The sequence below is a fragment of the Hakea prostrata genome, chromosome 3 (assembly GCF_041222555.1).
Source record: "Hakea prostrata isolate BN-2017 chromosome 3, UWA_Hpros_2, whole genome shotgun sequence".
NCBI classification, from domain to species: Eukaryota; Viridiplantae; Streptophyta; class Magnoliopsida; order Proteales; family Proteaceae; genus Hakea; species Hakea prostrata.
In genome coordinates, this window is record NC_142602.1 from 31,022,430 (window position 1) to 31,042,371 (window position 19,942).

Here is a 19,942-nt window from a genome sequence, read left to right on the forward strand (position 1 = left end):
CCCCCCCCAACACCACAACGCTCCTATAAAATTATAGATTACTATAGATCAAGTAGGTAGGTAAAGTTGTATAAGTTACTATGAACCAAATAAGTAGATAAAAGTAGAATAATAAAGGTATTATAGGTTGCTACAGACCAAGTAAGTAGTTAAAATGCAATATGAGTTATTGTAGACCAAGTAGGTAGATAAAAGTAGTATAGGTTACTACAAACCAAGTAAGTACACAAAATACTATAATCTCCCCTTCACGTGTAGCATTACATGTGAACGAATAATGTAAACAGCATTGGTAGGCAATAACAGTAGTTAATTATGATAAATAGGAATGCAATCACATCGGAACCCATTAATATAAGTCAACAACATAATAAATCATTATAAATCACACCAATAAAACAAGTTATTATTCACCAAATAAACTAAATAAAGTAGTAGTAAATCAAACCTAGCAACCCATGTCCTTTTTGCACCAAAACACTAACCAAAGCAGTAGAAAACATGTGGGCAGAATAGTTGTCACAACAATAGTGATGAAACTAGTAAAAGATGATCTTGATATTACCACAAAGAGGCAGCAAAAGTGTGAAACATAATCCAAACGAATCCAAAATTCGGTGAAGGCTAATAACGCAATCCAAGAAATCCAAAATAGAGCATATGAATCTTCATTGAACTATTGTGTTTTCTTACGTTTGAATCTTCATTTAAATTCCTTAAGATCTAGATTTGAAGTTGTAACGAACTCTCTAGGTCTTCAATGATTGTAATGATAAATATAAATTACTTCATAAGGGGAGTAACGTAGTAGTAAAATATAGTTGATGTAGTATGTTTTCTATTTACCAAAATATAAAAATCCAAGGTCGATTCTATTAGCAAAACAATAGCCAAACAATACCCAATCCAAACCCCTATTTACCAGAAGATAAGAGGTTGAAATCGTTTTAGTAAATAGAATATTAACCAATTAGGATAGTAATAATCACAAGAAAAAGACAAGGGAATAGAGTATTTTGCAAATACATAAATATGAAAACTAATAGTATAACTGATTATGCTAAGTAGTAAAATAAATTATCAATATTGCCAATAAAAAACCAAATAAAACACAAAGTATTTCCATATCTATAGGGGAGTTTAGTATGAGTGGATCTAACTATCAACAAAAGAGACCAAACTTGCATAAAAATCTACATCTGATATGGAGAACTCTTTCTTAAACAAAATAATTTCATCTGACAAAAAACAAGCTGCAACTAATTAGTAGCAGTCTTAAAAGCAATTGGAAGGAAATATAGCATCAACAGAATTTTTTGTAGTAAAAAAATTCAATAAATTAGGGGTAACAGTTGTATATCTTGCAGCAAAATTCGATATGACACCAATAGAAAAAAAATTTAGACCATAAAGGCTTAAAGAAGCAAGTATATAGATGATACGGGAAAATCATAATTAAACCGGATCCACCCTCGGTTCGATCCTTGACCCCGATTGGGAACGGCCCTACTGTTTCAGGTTCGAATGAACCGAGTTAAAGGATAGCGTGTTGAGGAAGAAACATAACATGTCCAGAAGGCAAGCACGCGCCCAAGAAACTCAGGATGGATAATCCATCAAAGGGCGGTTATTAACACTCATAGAAGTAGACAATTGTGCAAGATGGGATAACTACCATGCCCTCAACAAAGGATCGTGTGATTAAGGGAAGTTACCCACTACTCCAAGAAAGAGGTCTAACCGTAAAGATTCAACAACTACTAAGAGACGGCTCAAACAAGTCCAATAGATGAGATTAGAAGGTAAAAAGTATATAAACCACAACCTACTTACAAAGAAGGTAACTTAATCGTATTCAAATTTCTGCTCTACAATTAGCTAGAGCCTTTGTGATCAGTTTCTTAACTGACTTAGCCTTTGGAGGTGGCCTCCCAACCCGACCCCCATGGTCGGGCCACATTTGACGATTGTTTTGCAGGTCATTCATCAGTGATCTAAGGGCTGAGCAAATTTTGGACGCATCAATAGATAACTTCATGAATTGTGAAAAAAGACCTAATATATCATTAATGCAACAAGGGGTAGCTGTGTACCAGTTACAAAGGAAGAATAGAGAAAATTGATCAAAATTGAGAGACAAAAACAATCTCTAAGCTAATTAAACCCTCTCTGATACCATGTTAGAATTTCAACACCTGTAATCAGCCTAGGGACTAAAAGGAAATTTAGAAAAAAGAAGAAGATTAATAGAAGAATACTAAAGAAGAAGAAGAAGAAGGGAGAGAGCTTGTTTGTTAGAACAACGCCCTACAATTCTATTTTTTAAACTTTCTAAAATCACAAGTTTGTTTATTTATAGCCTTCAAAACTTCCAAGTTACAACTTAAGAGATAAGTAACATTGTCCTATAGAAAAGAAAACAAACTTGCTAATAAAAAAACATAAATAAATTGACAAAATTTCTATTCAAAAATAGAAAATATGAAAATTAGTAACAATTTGAAAATAGAAACTAAGTAGAAAATGGAACTTTGACTCTTCAAAATGAGTAGACCCATAACTTGATCAAATCTCAAAAGTAATATTTGAGTTTTCCAAATCATTACCCAAATAAATAGTTAGATGTTGATTCTTAAGATCCTCCTTGGGAGGATTGGAGAGTCAAAGATGTAAAGCATGTATATCTCATACTAAATAGTCCACTTCTAGAAACGTCCCACGCCCATGCATCTGAAGTGTCCATAGATAGGATAGGAAGAGTTTGTATGGCCAAACTTTTTTGTTGGGTGAACAATGAGCTAAGGAGGTGTACCTTTCATTTCCTTCTACCTAATCTATAACCTCATTTACTTAAAGAAGGCTTGAAGGGGAGGGAAGGGTTTGATTATATTCTAGTGCTTAGCCATTCCCCACTCCCCTTAAAAAGCATGTTCTAAGAAGGTCTCTCCCAGCCAACAAGCTCCTCCAACCCCATGATGCCCCTAGAAGTATGATTGTAAAGAAAGGAGTGGTGATTGTAAGCAAGGAACTTAACTTCGGCGAATTTCGGCGAAATATCGCCGAAATCTGTTGGTTTTGCCCCCCGGCGAAACGATACTAGGGGGCAAAACGAGAATTGCAGTTTATCGCCGAGATCTCGGCTATTTCTCGCCCTTCATCGTCGAACTGACGAAATTTCACCGGAATCGCTAACAAAGGTAAAATCGTAGAAGAAATTAGAAGAAAAAAAAAAGAAAAAGAAACGATCTTCAGCACTGTCACTGGTCTGCAACTTTGTTTTTCTTTGCCGGAACCACTATCGAAGCTTCATCCTTCATCTTGAAACCACCGTCGAAACTTCCGCCTTCATCCTACAAGTAATCACTCAACTCTAATCAGATTTATCAAAGCATTCGAGAGAGGGTTTCTGGGGAAGCATTCAAATTGTTCTTAGTTGTTACCCATCTTTTGGTATTCAAAAATTTTCGTTCTATTCTCGTCGTCTTCGTCGGCCGTCGTCTGCAACCACCATGAAGTGAGAGACGATAGAAGGAATATCACATCTTCTACATGCAAAGTAAATGTTCACTCTTCCATTTTCTTTTTTTTTGTTTTTTAATATTCTTCCAAACACACATTTAATGCAAACTTTGGCTGTATTCAGGTGTCAATGTCACCGACTCTCCAATTAGTTTTTAAATATTTATTTTAATTAATTATTAATGGGGTAGGGATGTAGGGAACATGGGTAATGTTCAATTAAATATTCCACAGAGGCACATAGCAAATGATCGATATGGCTTTAAATCGGCGACATTTCGGCGAATTTCGCCTAGTTCACCCAGGTGCAAACCGGCGAAATTCGGCGAAACTTCGCACCTTGATTGTAAGTACTTTCTTTGCTCACAAGCGCCAAGGTGGAGGGTTGAGGATTAACTCTATATTTCTGCAATAAGGTTTATAAAGTATGAAGATTCCTAATCCCACACCCTGCCTTTCGAGACATATGTTCTCCCAATTGACTCAAATAATTCCCTTGTTTTCCCCATTTCTCCACCAAAAATTCCTAATGAGTCTAGTCAAATATGTACATATTCTTTGGGAGGGAGAAAGTTAGACATGGCATAGGCTGGTAAAGCTTGTGCCACTATCTTTTTACAAATATCTTTCCCTGCATGGGACAAGAGTTTCTCCTTCCACCTTATAAGCTTACTCTCGTAGTCTGTCCTTGAGAAATGTAAAAAGTTGTCTTGGATTTACCAAAAGTGGATGGCAGTCCTAGATACATACCATGTAGATTAACCTTATTAATAGCAAAAGTGAAAGGGATGTACCTTCAAGTGTAGGAAGGAACTCCTTTACTGAATAAGACTGATGATTTTAAGTTATTTATATGCTGGCCTAAGACTTAAATGTATTTCTAAAGTATATGTCCAGTCAATATTGATTCCTCACTAGGGCAAGAGTAAACAACATACAATTATCTGCCCAAAAAAAATAAGTGATTTATGTTAGGGGCATATTTGAAAATCTTGATGAGGGGCATCTGAAAATCTTGATGCCAGGGTAACTGGGTATCCCAATAGAAGAGTTAAGTTTTCTAAAAAGTGTTTCATGACATAGTATAAAGATGTAAGGGCTCATAAGGAATCCCTACCTTAAGCCCCTAGAAGGGGTGAGCTTATTCATTAGTTGGCCATTCATTTTGATATGATATTCCACAGTTATTATATATTGCATAATTCAATGAGTCAATTTTTCTGCAAAGCTTAGGGAGATCTAAGAATGTTCTCATTGAAGGACCATTCTATTTTGTCACAAGTCTTACATAAGTCTAGTTTGAGAGCCATATACCTCGATTTTGATCCAAAGTGCTTCATGTAATGTACAACCCTCACGTGTTAAATAAGCATTATCTAAGAAGGACTTGCCTAGTACGAATGCACCCTAGGTTTCACTTAAATGGAGTTAAGCATGCGTTTTAGTTTAAGGTTGACCAAAGCGGGACAAGGAAGCAGAACTTATAAGTGGTTATATGATAGTTTTTCTTCCCAAATCCCTGGATCTTTATTGTTGTTGGTAGTTGCAAACAGTTTTCTTCAAGTAGTTATATTGTACTTTCTATCAATAGCAATCTTGTTGTATGAAAACACATAATTCAATCAATACGGCTATGAATTTCTTCTATCTTGTAGTTTGTAACATGTAGTCTTAGTTTTTAAGTAGTGTAGAATTGGTTCAAGTCTACCATTAAAGGACTCAATGAGTTTGGTATCTTCTCCAAAAAGACTATGAAAGTCTTTGATATGCTAAGGGAGGGAGAACCCATTGTAAGCCCGAATCAGATACTTTGAGTCAGACTAAGACTTTGGCAGGCCTACACATCCAAAATTTTTGAACTTGTTTCTAAGGAAACATACCTAGATATAGTTGGTAAAACTAAAAAATGAGGAAGGTTATCGTGTCGGTGTCTCCCATGCAAATCTTGAATTGTCAAATTGGTTTTTCTCGAGATCTACTGAATATGATTATAAAGGTAAGAAGGATCACGATCGTTGGATTCAAAAAAAGCCATGTATCTTGATTTGAGAAATGCATAGGATTTCCTATGCTACAATAAACAAAAATTCCAAAAAAGGTTTTTTAGTGAACATTTCTTAGTGAAGAGATCATGAGTTCAATCTCCAGATGGTATATGTAATAGTCCCCACCCTTTTATATAAAGCTTCTTTATTATTATTATTATTATTATTATTATTATTTTGTGTAGACGTTTCCTTTAATTATTATTATTTTTTAGATAATAAAGAGAATTTGTTTAAAACTGAAACCCTGAGGATGTCTACAATCTATAGAGTCAAAACACAAAGCCTAAAGGATGAGGTGGGTAGGGGAATAGGAAAATAAACAAGCTTGGTGATATGTTGCGTGTGATGCAAGATTATTGTTTGCAAAATAAATATATCCGCAAGTGCATTGTATCGTGTAGCTAACGGGTTGATCTCAAGGGGATACGTCACTTTAGAATTTAACCTCTTGATGGTAACACGAGAGTTTTCATGATTCAAATTTTAACTAATTAAATAAACTAAATGAGTGGTCCTAACACATACATCTAATGCGATCGAATTGAAACTTAAAATAACACAAACATAACCTAACTAATCATCATCTAATAAATAAATAAATAAAAACACATAAATAAAATGCAAGAATAATAAATAAATAAAAATACATAAAATAAATAATAAAGCAATAAAAGGAAAAGAGAAACCTTAACCAAAAAAGGCACAACTTTAGGCATCTTTGATTAAGGACCTAGGGGGAAAGAAGAACAATAACGGATATTAAAGAAGAGAAATGCAAAAAGTAAATAACAAAGCAATAAGAGAAAAATGGAAACCTTAACCAAAGAGAGGCACGACTATAGATATATTTGATCAAGGACTTAGGGGGAAATGAGAACAATAAATAAATGCTGAAAAATAAATCCTAAGTTAAGAATATGGAGGGATAGATAGAAGTGGGAATGGAGGGGGAGAGAGAAGATTATTGGCGAAGGTTACTTGCATCTTTGAATTTTGAATAATAAAAAACTTGAACAAATGATTCGCATCTCAACCAACACTAACCACCAGATCTAGGATAATCTAGATCTACAATTGCTAGACCCAAAGAAAAACAATAAATCCTCAAACTTGAAACTTGAACTTGAAATTAAAATTGAAGTTGTATTACATAGAAAAATTGAACCTAAATGTTCAATCTAAAAACTAAAATCCCACAAAGCAATCAAAGAAAACTAGAGAAAGCCTAAATAAACTAAAGAGAAAGAAAAAAAGTGTAGATGGCCTAAATAAACTAAAGAGAAAAGAAAGTGTGCTCCTCCACAACTCCAAAAAACGTCCTCCCCTTGCTTAAGTATGCTCTCCTTTTAATAGAGTAATTTCCTAGATTACATGGGATATGATTCTTGACATAATTTAAATCAAATTTAGAGTTCCTATCTAACTCAACCAAGGAGGGTTTTGGCATACTAATAAGACTGACTCAAAGAGATCAAATGCACAATTCCATAGTTGGATTGAGGATCAAGAAGTCGTGAAGCTCTCCTCCAAAAATCAGCTCAATTGGACACCGGATGACCATTCGATGAAGGGCTTGATCAAAACTGGATAGAGACACTCAAAAATGGGATTTTTCACTCTTCCTTCTCTGAATAGGATTCTTTTTCTTCTTTTTCCTTCTTTGATCAAGTCCCAAATAGAAAATAAACTATTGAAGCATACAAGGACTCCTCTCCATGTTTTTGACTTAAGGAAGCTTGAGTGCACTATAACTTGATGAACAAGACTTTCCTTTCTACAGTGGAATACAATCCAACTTGGTTCTATTACGACTCTCTCTACAGAATTCTCCAATAATACCTCTTTAGATTTGATTGATAATTTCTAATATCAGCCGTAAATCAAAATTTGCTTATTTATTTCTAAAATATTTTGGAGTTGGCCTATAATCTCACATCTTTAGCCCATCATGCTCCAGATCATGCCCATTTTCGCATTTGAGAATTTGAATGGACCTCTTGACGTGTAAAATTGCATGTTTCATACAAAAAACTCAAAATGTTTGCTTAAATCTTAAAAGAGTCCTAAAATATTCAAAAACAACATAAAACCCAAAGTAGCTCTACTCTAAGTGTGTAAATTGCATGTTTTATGCCCTAAGATTTCACACATAAATGTGCTCATCACTTATCAACGACAAAGTTTCCTTCTCAAAGTGTATGTTGAATTACAAATGAACCGAAAGTTGGGATGAGAAATGTTATGTCTTGAAGTATGTGCTTTATCTTCTAGGGGAGGGCTTTCCCTTTCTGATTTATTAGATGAACAATTATAGCATTGTCACTTTGGATAATAACTCTTTTGATGCTATTTCAAATAGCTAGTTGAAGTGCTCTTCTCACTACTGTTGCTTTTACTTGTATGACTATAATGTTTCCACCTAGGTAAGAGAAGTAGAAAATTACTTGGCCCAAGTGATTTCTTGCAACCCCTCCAAATCCTACTTGATGTTAGTTATCTTCTTTTCTTATTAATGCCCTAACCACATTAATTTTAGTAAAAGAAGAGGGAGGAGTTGACCTTTGAATGTCTTCAATACCTTGCTTATGTCTGACCTAGTTTGAAGTTGTTATCTATTCTGAAGTTAATGTTAAAGCTAACCACCAAATCTATGATGGTTTTTTGTATGTTCTTTGATGTGTCAAATTGTTGAATGAATTCTAAATAAGCCACAAAGTGATTAGATGAAGTGTGAGTAGTTTCCTTTCCTTTGATTTCTACCTAGCCGACTTGATCAATGCTGAAATTTGTTCAGCAATGTCCTTCGAGTGGTTCCACCAGCATATATTAAAATGAGTGCAAACCTACCTTATATAGTTGCAATGTAGAAAAATGTGATTTCTTGTAACTTTGTCAGTATAGATCATTTATCTTGCATCCTCTCTCTTTCAGGAGGACAATTGGAGGGATTTTGTTGTGTAGTATCTTCTAAATGAAATGGATGACCTTTAGGGGGAGGGGTAGATGCCAAAAGTTCAGTCAATGGTGCTCAACATTTGTATTCTCATTTATAGAGAATAATTTCTATGCAAATGCTACGGTAAAATCATGTGTTGAAGTTTGGTCCCAAATAAGTTTGTCTAAGATATCATATAGAAATAGAGGGATGCTAAGAATTTTCTTCACCAGATTTGAAGACTACCATGAATAGAGTTTACTTTCATTCCAAGATGGAGGATCGTGATTGATGAAATTAGATACTTATGATGGTGCATAGGGTAGAAGGGGAAGGGGAGCTTGTACGGAGGAACTCCAGGAATTCATTTATCCATCCACAAATTGATCCTGAGTATTATTACCAACCTAACTAAAAATACATTTCATCTTCAAGTTCTTTGTCCTTAGAAGGGACTTCCAACCCCAATATGAGTTTGGTGGAGCAAAGGCTCGTAAGAAGATGTAGTTCTTGAAGTATTTATCTTTGATGATCTTATATCATAGGGAATTTTTTCCAATGATCAATTCCCAAGCTCTTTTTGCTAAGAGAGCAAAGTTCATTGCTTCTAGATTTTTTATGTTAAGTCCACCAATCTCTTTGGTTGACATATTGTGTTGTACATGTGTTGAGTAAGTTATAACACATTTATTATTGTAATTGATGACAACAAAATTATACTATATATGCTGGTTTACTTCTAAACCAAGGGCAATGGAAGTTTAAAATTATATTTTATACGTTGGTTTACTTCTTAATCAAGAGTAATGGAAGTGGAAAATCAATAATGGTGGACCATATTTAGGTTATAGTTTAGGAAGCCAATTATTCAAAGAGAGAAGGTAGTATCCACATTTTAGATAGATTCTATGCTCAATACAAGAGGCTTGAGCAGATTTGAGAATCAATATATTATGGTGAGGATAGGTGGCATGATGGACAATGAAGTCAATAAAATATAAAATTCTTTAAGGAGAGGATAATGAAAAGTTGAGTTGGGCTGGACTTGTAATTATGTAAGGAAATGAATTTTTTTTTTTTTTCTTTTCTTTTCTTACTCTCTTCTTTACTGCAGATTACAAGGAAAAGGTTTTCTAAAGCAAAACAAATTATTGCTATCTATGAAGGGTCGAAAAGAAAAAGAGAATCATGGCTTCCATTGTTTATGTGACTCAAGTACACTATATATAAGTAATGAGCAAAAGAGGAAAAAGAGAGAGAGAGAGAGAGAGAGAGAGAGAGAGGAAAATTATGAATGTGGTGAAGAAAATCTAAAGTGAGTGCAAAATTTGAAGGCTTTCACGTCTGTTGTTATCATTGAAGTCTGATATTCCTAATGATTCATTTAAGCTACTTATTTGGTTCGCTTTGAGAGAGAGGTTTGAAGTTGCTGCTCTATCAAGAATTACTATTTTTATATCTGATGTTAAATTCTAAGAAGCAAGAGTTTAGAGAGTAATTGGTACATACTGCTGTTCATACATAAGATTGTTAACTATCACATTGTTTTGAAGATATCACATTGTCTAAGAAGGTGGTGACTATGAGAGACATATAAGTTAGAGGATCTGCTACTGCATTGATTATTTAAATATTCATTTTTTGTTACATGGATGCTTACTTTGGGATTGGGGTAGACATCATGTATTATGGGTTTCATTATAAACCTTCTTTAATTAGTGGTTGTAAGCACTATTACGTAGGTGTGTAACTAGTGTATGTGGAGTTGCAGCTCTAAACATAGTGGGTGCTGTGTTGGTTGCAAGGGGTGGGTGCGAAATCCCCCGGATTTCTACCCCTTTAACCCATGGTTTTAAGACCAAGAACCTGGGCCTTGATTCGGCGATAATAGTGGACCATTTAATTCAAGCCCGAAGGATTGGAAATTGAACAAATGTTGGTGGATGACCCTTGTAACGACTCAAAAACTCTCCTAGAGTTTAAGTGAAGAGAGAAGATTAATCGCGATAGTGTAAAAAGGATGATCTTGAAATGTCAATAGGTCAACAATGGAGAATTTGATTAATACGAATAAGGTATCAAATTGAAGATCGTTGAAAGAACTTTCCAACGAGCTAGAAATCATCAAAATCGGAGTTCGTTTGGGGCAACCAGGAAGGGGCGGGGGGGAAAACCCACACAGGGCAAAATGAAAGGAAAGCAAGACTCACCAAAACGCAGAAGGCAAAAAGAGGGGAGGCGGGAAAAGGAGAAACGAAAGAGAGGAGAACCGAAGGTGCGACGGAACGCAAAAACACGAAAGGAGAACCCAATCATAGTTAGAAACCGAGACGAAAGGAAAGGAACGAATAGATGACCAAAAGTCGAGATGGGAATAAGGTAAGATCAGATAAGGGGAATGGCTCAGGACCACGGGAAGAGAGCAAAGGGGCTGATGGCAAATTGGATAAAAGAAGGACCGAGGACGGGAAAGCCCAAAACGGAATTCAAATTGGTGGGAAAGAGACCACACAGGAAGGAGAACTACCAACCAGTCAGATGGGTTAACGGGAAGAAAGAAAGAAACCAAAATGGTCAAGGATAAAGCAAAAAGGTAAAACAACACAAGGGGAGGGACGGAGAAGGAAGAACAAAGAAAAGGGAGGAAATACAACAAACAGGAAGAGAGAAAGAAGAGCAGAAGGGAAGGAAAAGAAGCAAAAGAAAGAGGGGAAACAAGGAGAAAGGAAGGAGAGAGAGGAGAAAAAAACGAACAGGGGGGGACCCAGCCAGGAAAAGAGAAGGGGGGAAGGGAAGCGAGAAGAAAAGGAGGCGGAAGGGAGAAGGGCCAGAACAAAGGGCAGCAGAAGGGAGGGACCAGAGACACAGCAAAGGAGAACGAGAGGGGGAAGAAGAAAAAGAAGGAGGGAAAAAGAAAGGGAGGAGAAGAAAAAGAGGAAAAGAAGAAAGGGAGAAGAAGAAGGGCAAAGACGAGGAAAAGGGGAAGGAGAACCAAAGAGACAGGGAGGAGAACCGGACAAGAGAAGACGAGAGAGAGAGAAACAGCGAAACAAGGAGGAGAGAGGGGAAACAACAGGGAAGAACACAAAACGGAGAACAAAAAGGGAGGAAGAGGAAGACCCAAAGAAAGGGAAAAGACAAGAGAAGAAGAGAGAGAAAAAAAAAAAAAAAGAAAAAGGGGGAAGAGAAGAAAAGAGAGAAGAGAAAAAGAAGAAAAGGAGAGGACAAAAGGAGGAGGAGAAAAGAACGAAGAAGAAGACAAGAGAAAAAGAAGGACAAAGAAAAAGAAAAAAAACAAAAAAGAAGGAGAAACCAAGGAAACAGAAAAACGATAGAAAAGCATATCATGTTGTATGGTTGACGAAATAGTGAAGGAGGGGGACGGGGGTGAGGTTTGACAGTGGGTGCTTGTGGAACTACTTCATATTGTGCATAAATATATAGGCCACTTTTTGAGTAGGTACTCGAGTGGTCATTGCACCGTGGACGTAGCCTTTGGGTGAACCACGTAATTTTTTGTGCTATGTGGATTTTGTTTGTTCCTACAGGTTATTGTTGACAAGAGAGGAATTAATTCTAGATATCACTGATTCCCCCCCCCTTAGTGATCCATTGGGTATAACATATTGTATTCCAACTAATAGTATGAACATGATATTTCTCTCCATTTGACTAAAAGAGTTTTCTTGTTGCCTCAAGTTCAAAAAGAATTTTTTTCAAGGAAGAAGCAAGACATGTAGTGAATGGGCATAACTTGAGTCACAGATTGTATTTAAATTTTTATTTTTTTGCTCGAGCTTAAAGAAGCTTAGCCTTCCATCCTTGTAGTCTAAAATTAACTCTTTGGATTAGTCCTAATTGACATAGTTTTTGTTTGATTTTTCCATTGAAAAGGGGGATACCTAAGTAAATGTCTAACTCTAATGTTGGTGCAATATTGAATTTCTAAGATAGAAGCTTTTTTATTTGATTTGAAGTACTCTTACTATAATGTGCTCGAATTTTTTGGGAGTTTAGAAGTTGCCCTGAATATTGACAGTACTTGTGGATGATTTTTTGAAATTGATCTACTTCTTGATGGGAGGATTGACCAAATAAAATAAAATTATCGAGGGCCAAGTGTGAGATACTTTCACCCCCTTTGCACAACTTGATTCCTTTAATTTTGTTGTTAATTCTAACTTTTACAATATGGCTAGACCAAACTTTAGCACAAAGAACAAGTAGGTATGATGAAGGGGATCTCCTTTTCTCAAACCCCTGGAAGGGTTAAAGAAAAGAGTAGTTTTCCCATGCACAATGATAGAGAACTATGGCAAGGTAATGCAAAACATAATCCAATTAATCTACTTTGAGGGGAATCCTATAAGCTTCAAGAACTTTCTCCACAAAGGCTCACATCCAATCCGATGACCATAATCCCTCTTTTTTATTTTTTTTGCATTGATTGAGCCTAGGCATAATCTCGTAAATTAAGATATTGTCATGAAAATGTTGTCCTTTGATGAAACCATTTTGGTTAAAAGAGATGAGATTGGGAAGGATTTGTTTGATTCTGTTGACCATAAGTTTTGTGATGATCTTTATAGCTTACGTTACATAAGCTAATAGGTCTAAATTCATTTACTAAGGAAGGGATTTCAACCTTAGGAATGAGGGATATATAGGTTTGATTGATTTGTGATGGAAAAGTGGCTGGCAGTCTCAAAGAAGTGTTTGACATGGACCATGACAACTTGTTTTCATATTTCCCAAGAAAAGTGATAAAAACCACTACAAAATCTATCAGGACTAGAGAATTTTAAGCTGGAAAGATTCATCATGGTTTAGTGGGTCTCCTCATTAGCAAATGGAGAAGAGAGGACCTCAAGGTGATCACTGGTAATGATGCCTCTTATAGGATTAGAGTATGTGTCCTCCATACAAAAGTTTGTGGAAGAGTATACATATTTGAAATGGGAGACAAAGGCTTTTCTATGCCTTTTTGGTCATTTAGGGTGTACCTTTGAAAGTTGAGGCATTTGATTCTATTTTTATTGTCTCTTCATGAAACATGAAAGACGTGGGTGTTTCTATCTCCAAGAAGGTTCCACTATATTCTCAATTTTTACTGCCACTTAATGTCAATTTGATTGAGGGTTAATCCCAACATAGCTTGGAGGAAATTTTCTATAATTTCCAACTTTGTACTCTTAGATCTTCAGGACATTTCAGGTGAAGTTCCATGTCTTGTCTTGTCGATCCCGAGATTCTCTTATAAGCCCTTTCACAAATAAAAGTCCACAAAGTTAAAAAAAAAAAAAAGAGGGGCTTTGAGCTGTACATTCCAAGTTTGGTTCACAATGTCAAGGAAGTTAGGTTCAAGCAACTCAAAATTTTCAAATTTGAAAGTTTTTTTTGAAATTAATGGATGGTGGATCAAAATGAAATAAGAGAGATAGTGGTAAAATTTCGTGAATAGGATGTGTTGTGCATAGGCTTCAAGAAAGAGGTCAATCTAGCTAGGGTTATCCATAAACCTATCAAGAAGACCTTCCATTCTTATCCTCCCTTTTCGTTTATTACACCATTTAGTTTTTGAACCATGAACTCGTAATGGAACTAAGTTCGCAGCATATGAAAAGTTTTGAAAATCAATGATTCTATTGTGTTTTAATGCTAAACCACCAACTTTGTCATTCTATGAAAGATAAGAGTTCCAATCTCCTCCAAGATTCCATGCATTATTGACAAAATCAGTGATGTTGTAGAGTATGTGCCATTGTTTTTATACTATAGGGGCTGAAGTAAACAAAAGTCATTGTCCATTGATTTGAAATATTGCACATTAGAACATGAATACAATAGTCCAAAGCCTACAAGACATCTAGAGATATGGTAGAATCCTATCATAGAAAAAGGCCTCCACTTCTATGAGACATAAGAATAACAAAAAAAACATCAAATCCTAATTGTATACTAAAAGTTCTAGGAGACAAAATAGTACTTTTAACCTTAGATAAAAATGCAAAAGATGGTCTGAAGTATTTGATGTTTGGTTTGATCTCCTTTTGTGTCTAGGGTTAACCAACCCCTCGACAATTAAGATTGTGCACTCTCATGGCTCACCAAATTGCTGGTTTCGGTCAGCCATCATAACCTCAGAATTTTCATGGCTAACTTTATGTTTCTTCCATTCAACTTCTATAACATTAGACTCATTTTCAACTTCTCTAATAAGCTACTTCCTCTTATAAGCCACCATGAGAGTGAGGATATCCAGAATACTAGCAATGTCTTTTCCATGCCTTGGTGCAGATTCAACTCCTATATTGTGAACAGAATGGATAAGATAAACATCTTGATCTTCTACAAAAATACCTAGTTGAGAGATAATCCAAGGTGATCCCTAAGATAGAGGTGTGAAGGATTGAAGACTTGGTTTCACTAGACCTATGTTGATTACAAGTGGGGTAGCTTCTTTTGGTGGTAGGTGATTAGTATAGTAGGAGGGCCCAAAGTTAGATCTACAGGTGGGATGTAGTATTCTTTTGGTTGATTGATAGTGAATTCCATCTTTTCAAAGTCTTGAATGACTTGATCATATGATTGATGATTATTTTAGATAAGTCTAATTAGGTTGATAGCTATAGGACATTCCTGGCGTTGTATCTTGGGATCTCAATGTTGAAAGCATGTGCAAGCCATAAGAAATTCTTCAAAAGTTCTAGTTGCCTATCTTGGGTATAAGGGACATTAGTTGGATCGAATGGGATGTTTCCAAGAAATAAAGCATCATAGATTATGTGGACATCCACAAGTACACTCCATCTCCTAACAACGATAGCTGGTTTTGTGAGGAGAAGCTTAAGAGTCTCGCCTCCTTTAAAGAAGAGATGGATTGAGTGAGTTCAGTTGTGGTTCTAAAGTGATTGTCACTACTCTTGTGGCCAACTTTGATGCAATAGTGCAAATAGATGTGGGGAGATTCTTATAGCCAAAATAAAGGATCTGGTGCTTGTTTGAGGATATTTTGAAGAGAACTAAGGTGACTAGATCATGGGATAAGGGGATAGCAATTCTAGCAGTAGGTGTATTGTTAGATGCCAACGGACCCTCAGGACATTCAATTTCAAGGACATGCCCAACTTTGGAGAATAGAGATAAAAGAATATCCCCTTTTGTGGAAGCCCCAATGAAGATTGGTCAATTGGACCCGCATTACCCCAAAAGGGGGCAACTTGGAGAGACATATTGATTACAAGATTGAAAGAAGACTAAGTGGTTTTTGTAGGTCCAAACTTGAGAAAATGAAACAACATTCATATCCCTAGTCCTAGAAAACTTGATGATGAACCTATCAACAACTCCCTCAACTAAGTGGTAGTCTTCTACCTTCATTGATTTGGATTGCCATCCACCATGCACCAACTTCTAAAGTTTTAGTAGATTGATGTGGATTCCATTTGGAACCCACCTCTTGATGGTATGTTGAAGGTCCCTTTTAATTTCTTCAAGCCTTTGAGAGGAGATAGTCACTGTTTCAATAGGTCAAACATGGAGATCAATGTTACTGCAAACTCAGCTGATAATCTCTCAGCTATGGGTTTTGTGGGAAGGAAACTAGGAAATTCAGAAGAGCTTTGGGAATAAAAAGGGTTAGATCTTGTCATTGAATCCTCTTCCACAAAGATCCAAACCATTGTTTTAATGACACTAATCGTGAAGAGAAACTGATGGAGGAAACCTAGGGGGTAAGAAAGATGAAACCAAGGCCCTGAAATATATAGATGTGCTAAAGATAGAAAGCCCCAAGAATCTAGATGGGAATAAGAGGGCTGGAAAGATCATTGACTGACTCAACCAACAGACGATGAACACACGTTGCTCGAAGATTCTAAGTGGATGAAACCTTATTCTAGATTGGTGTTCTGATAGATATACATACAATGAGTAATACAAAACTATTGCATGCATAGGGTTGGAAGATCCAAGTTCTGGTGTGCAACATCTCGAGTGCCTCAAATTTCAAATACTAGAACAATGAACACTTAATGATAAGAGTAAAATGCCCAATATTTGATAGCCATAGAGGATGCCACTCAAAAAAAGCAATAGGATCTACTTAAAATGCACTCCTAATTGTTATTTCCAAGTTGACACTGAAAGGGGGGGTGAATCAATGTCTTCTAAAATTCTCTTTGATGTGATGGTCAAAATAATCTTGTAGTTATCAATTATACAAGGGCACGTCCACCACACACCACAATGTGGTTGGGTCTACCAAACAATGCACCACTACTCTGCAATCAAACCACTCCAATATATGCAATGAAAAATAAATTAAAAACACAAGACACCAAATTTATGTGGTTCAGCCAAATTGCCTACATCCATGGAGTAGTGCCCTAAATAGAGCTTCATATTTACTCAAATACTTTCCAACTAAAATTTTGTTCAATACAATGATCAAAAAGCACCCACTCTTAATGCATTCAAAAACATGGAGCACCTACTCCAGTATGAACTTTTGGACTCACAAAAGTATAAGGCCACAACCTCAAACAATTCAACCCTAACAAACAACTACTTGAAAGGTGAAACTTTTCAAATGAGGGAAATTATAATAGATTACTCACCTTTTTCTTCAACTTTTTTACCAAAATACGCTTCCGAGCTTGTTCTCCATACCCATCTTGCTTCTTGGCTTCTTCTCCTTGTTTTTCTTAGTTTCTACAAGCCAAAAACCTTAAAATCCCACTTTTGTTTCACTTAAATTCCGGCTTTTAAAGAGGATGAATGTTGATGTATAAGAGCAATTGGATTTCATCTTCTAAATGAGTCCCAAAGAAAATCTAATCACACAACCATTGGATATCCAATTTAAAAAGGCGGGTGAGATCTGAGCCATCAGATCCTTTAAGTGATGTATGATTAAAGTACCCTTCACCAGATTATTTCACATAGAATCTTTTCTAATCTTTCCTTTAATCTGCGACACACAAGATCATGTTGATCATTATACTTTGCAATGCACCACATTTTCATGCTCCCGAACAACCAAAAAGCACGCGATGGAATCTTTTCCATCTTGGACACTTGAAAACCAAACACATCAATCTCGACCCTCAAAATTTGATCTTCATCCATGTCCTTCTAATGACCATTAGATTGACATCATTCAATCTTTCAAAATTACACTTTTCTCCTTGTGATATAAAACTTCTTTCACAAAGACCCCCAAACCCTTCAAACATTATTTTTGAACCCCTGAATGTAAATTATATCACAAAGACAGAATTTCATCACAGAGGCCAAATTCATCTTATTTCTACATTGCCTAGATTTGCTTCTATATTGTACATTCTCATGAGAAACCTCATAAGTTCCTTGTTTGATATCATAATCACAATCCGAAAAGTGCTTTGGAAAGAAGACTTCATGAACTACATTTTTTCATTTGAAGTTGAACCTAGAAAACAACTAGATGACTACCCAAAAATTCATCCAACATGACCCTTGTGCAGTAACCTATGAAATCCACCATTCTAATGAATCTTTGCTTCACCCAAAACACTTAAATCTTCTCATAAACACTCAAAACTATTGTAATAATGTTAATCACCCTCTAAAAACATAACAAATGCTCAAAGCCTTCTATGGACTTTCACTTTAGTACAAACCATGTACTCTTAGAACACACTATATAGTTGCCAACAATGACTACAAATACAATCTTAGCCAATGGAACAACACTAATTATGATAACTTTGTAAAACATGCTTAAGGATGCATTTAATGCCAATGACAAAATGGGGAAGACTGATATGGAGGGCCTACCTCGATGGTGAAGATGAGATCCAGGGAAAGCTAAAGATAGCACTTGAAACTTAGCTTGGCAAATTTGGCGTAGAGTCTTCAAATAGGTTCTTGGAATTTACAGCCAGAGGATCATGACTTTTGACATGCAAATCTTTGAGAGAGAACACAAGCTGGGAATCCACCCACACTATCGATAAGTACAAGGAAAATTAGTGACGAATCGACTTTTTCGAGAGGAATCTAGTCAAGGTTTTCATTTTGAGGCTTCCTCTAGAAAGCTCACCTCACGTACTTCATAACTTCATTTTTTTCCTGTAATATAAAATTAACAATTTCAAATAACAAACAAAAACTCATTTGGGCCTTCTTCTTTTTTTAGTAAGAATTAGGGTCTTCATGAATAATAAATCTTACCCAAATTGTTAAGATTTGGATTCTCTACGCCCAGCCTGCCCATATAGTCATATACTCACACTCACATACCTACCCGTGAAAAACAAACAAAACTTTCTTTTATTTTTCTTTTGGATAAGAATTAAGGCCTTCTAATCAAATCATTATCCAAATTATCAGAATTTAGATCCGCTTCACCTAGTCTACTTGTAGTCGTACGCCCATACTATCCTGTCCTGATACAAACAAACCTGTAAGTATGAATCCTGTACTCATGTGAATGTAAATGCATAATTGAATAGAGTGGATCTGAACTCAAATTGTTATTGCATTGGGGGGATATCAATCTCACATGGAAAGATATGTATGATTGGCAATATGCATGCAACCCTACATCATAACATCACATGCTTGTCGTTTTGTGCATCATCCATACTTGGTGGTTTCCTAAGTTATTTTTTCCTTTTTCTTTTAACCCAATTTTGTGTCTCTTATCCCAAAGGTGCATTAAAATTTGTGTGTTTTAATTGAATGAGAGACACATGATGACATCCTCAAAATTCTTAATTTTTATTTCTTCTAGGTTGCCATGACATCCATGACATCTTCTGATTGCATGCCATTATTGTATAAGCATCTAAAGGTGAATATGACTTTTCTGTGATCTCTGTTTGTGTGGTGGAGGTGTGGGGGCGCACCCAAGCAAGTGTGACTCTTTTTCTCTGGTTTGTGTGGTGGTCTCCTCATCCAATATCTTAGCAATAAATTTTTATTCATTTATTTTATTGAATTAGGAGAAATAATAATAATTGAAAACATATTATATTTATATGAAAAAAAAAAAAGAAAAATTCTCATCCATGTTGATGTATGCACCAATTGAACAATGATATTTTTGTGATTATTTTTTTTCCTTCTAAATAATACAAGGCATCTAATCTGCACCCATCAATTGATGATGTATCCATTTTGATTTTTCTGAAGATGACAACATTAATTAGATTAGTCTTATGTCAAATTTCTAGAATGTAACCAAGTTAAATATTCCAGATCATATCGAGACACATTCTTTGTATGTGTAGCATGCGTACCGATGTTCTAGCCTGTACATCAATATCCAATTAATAAGTGAAAACTGATGGCTTGGATTCATCTAAACATAAAAATTGATGGTCCAAATTTATTTATTTATTTTATAATTCGAACTTTGAGGAGTTAGCTCAATTCGCAAAGACCAATGCTCATA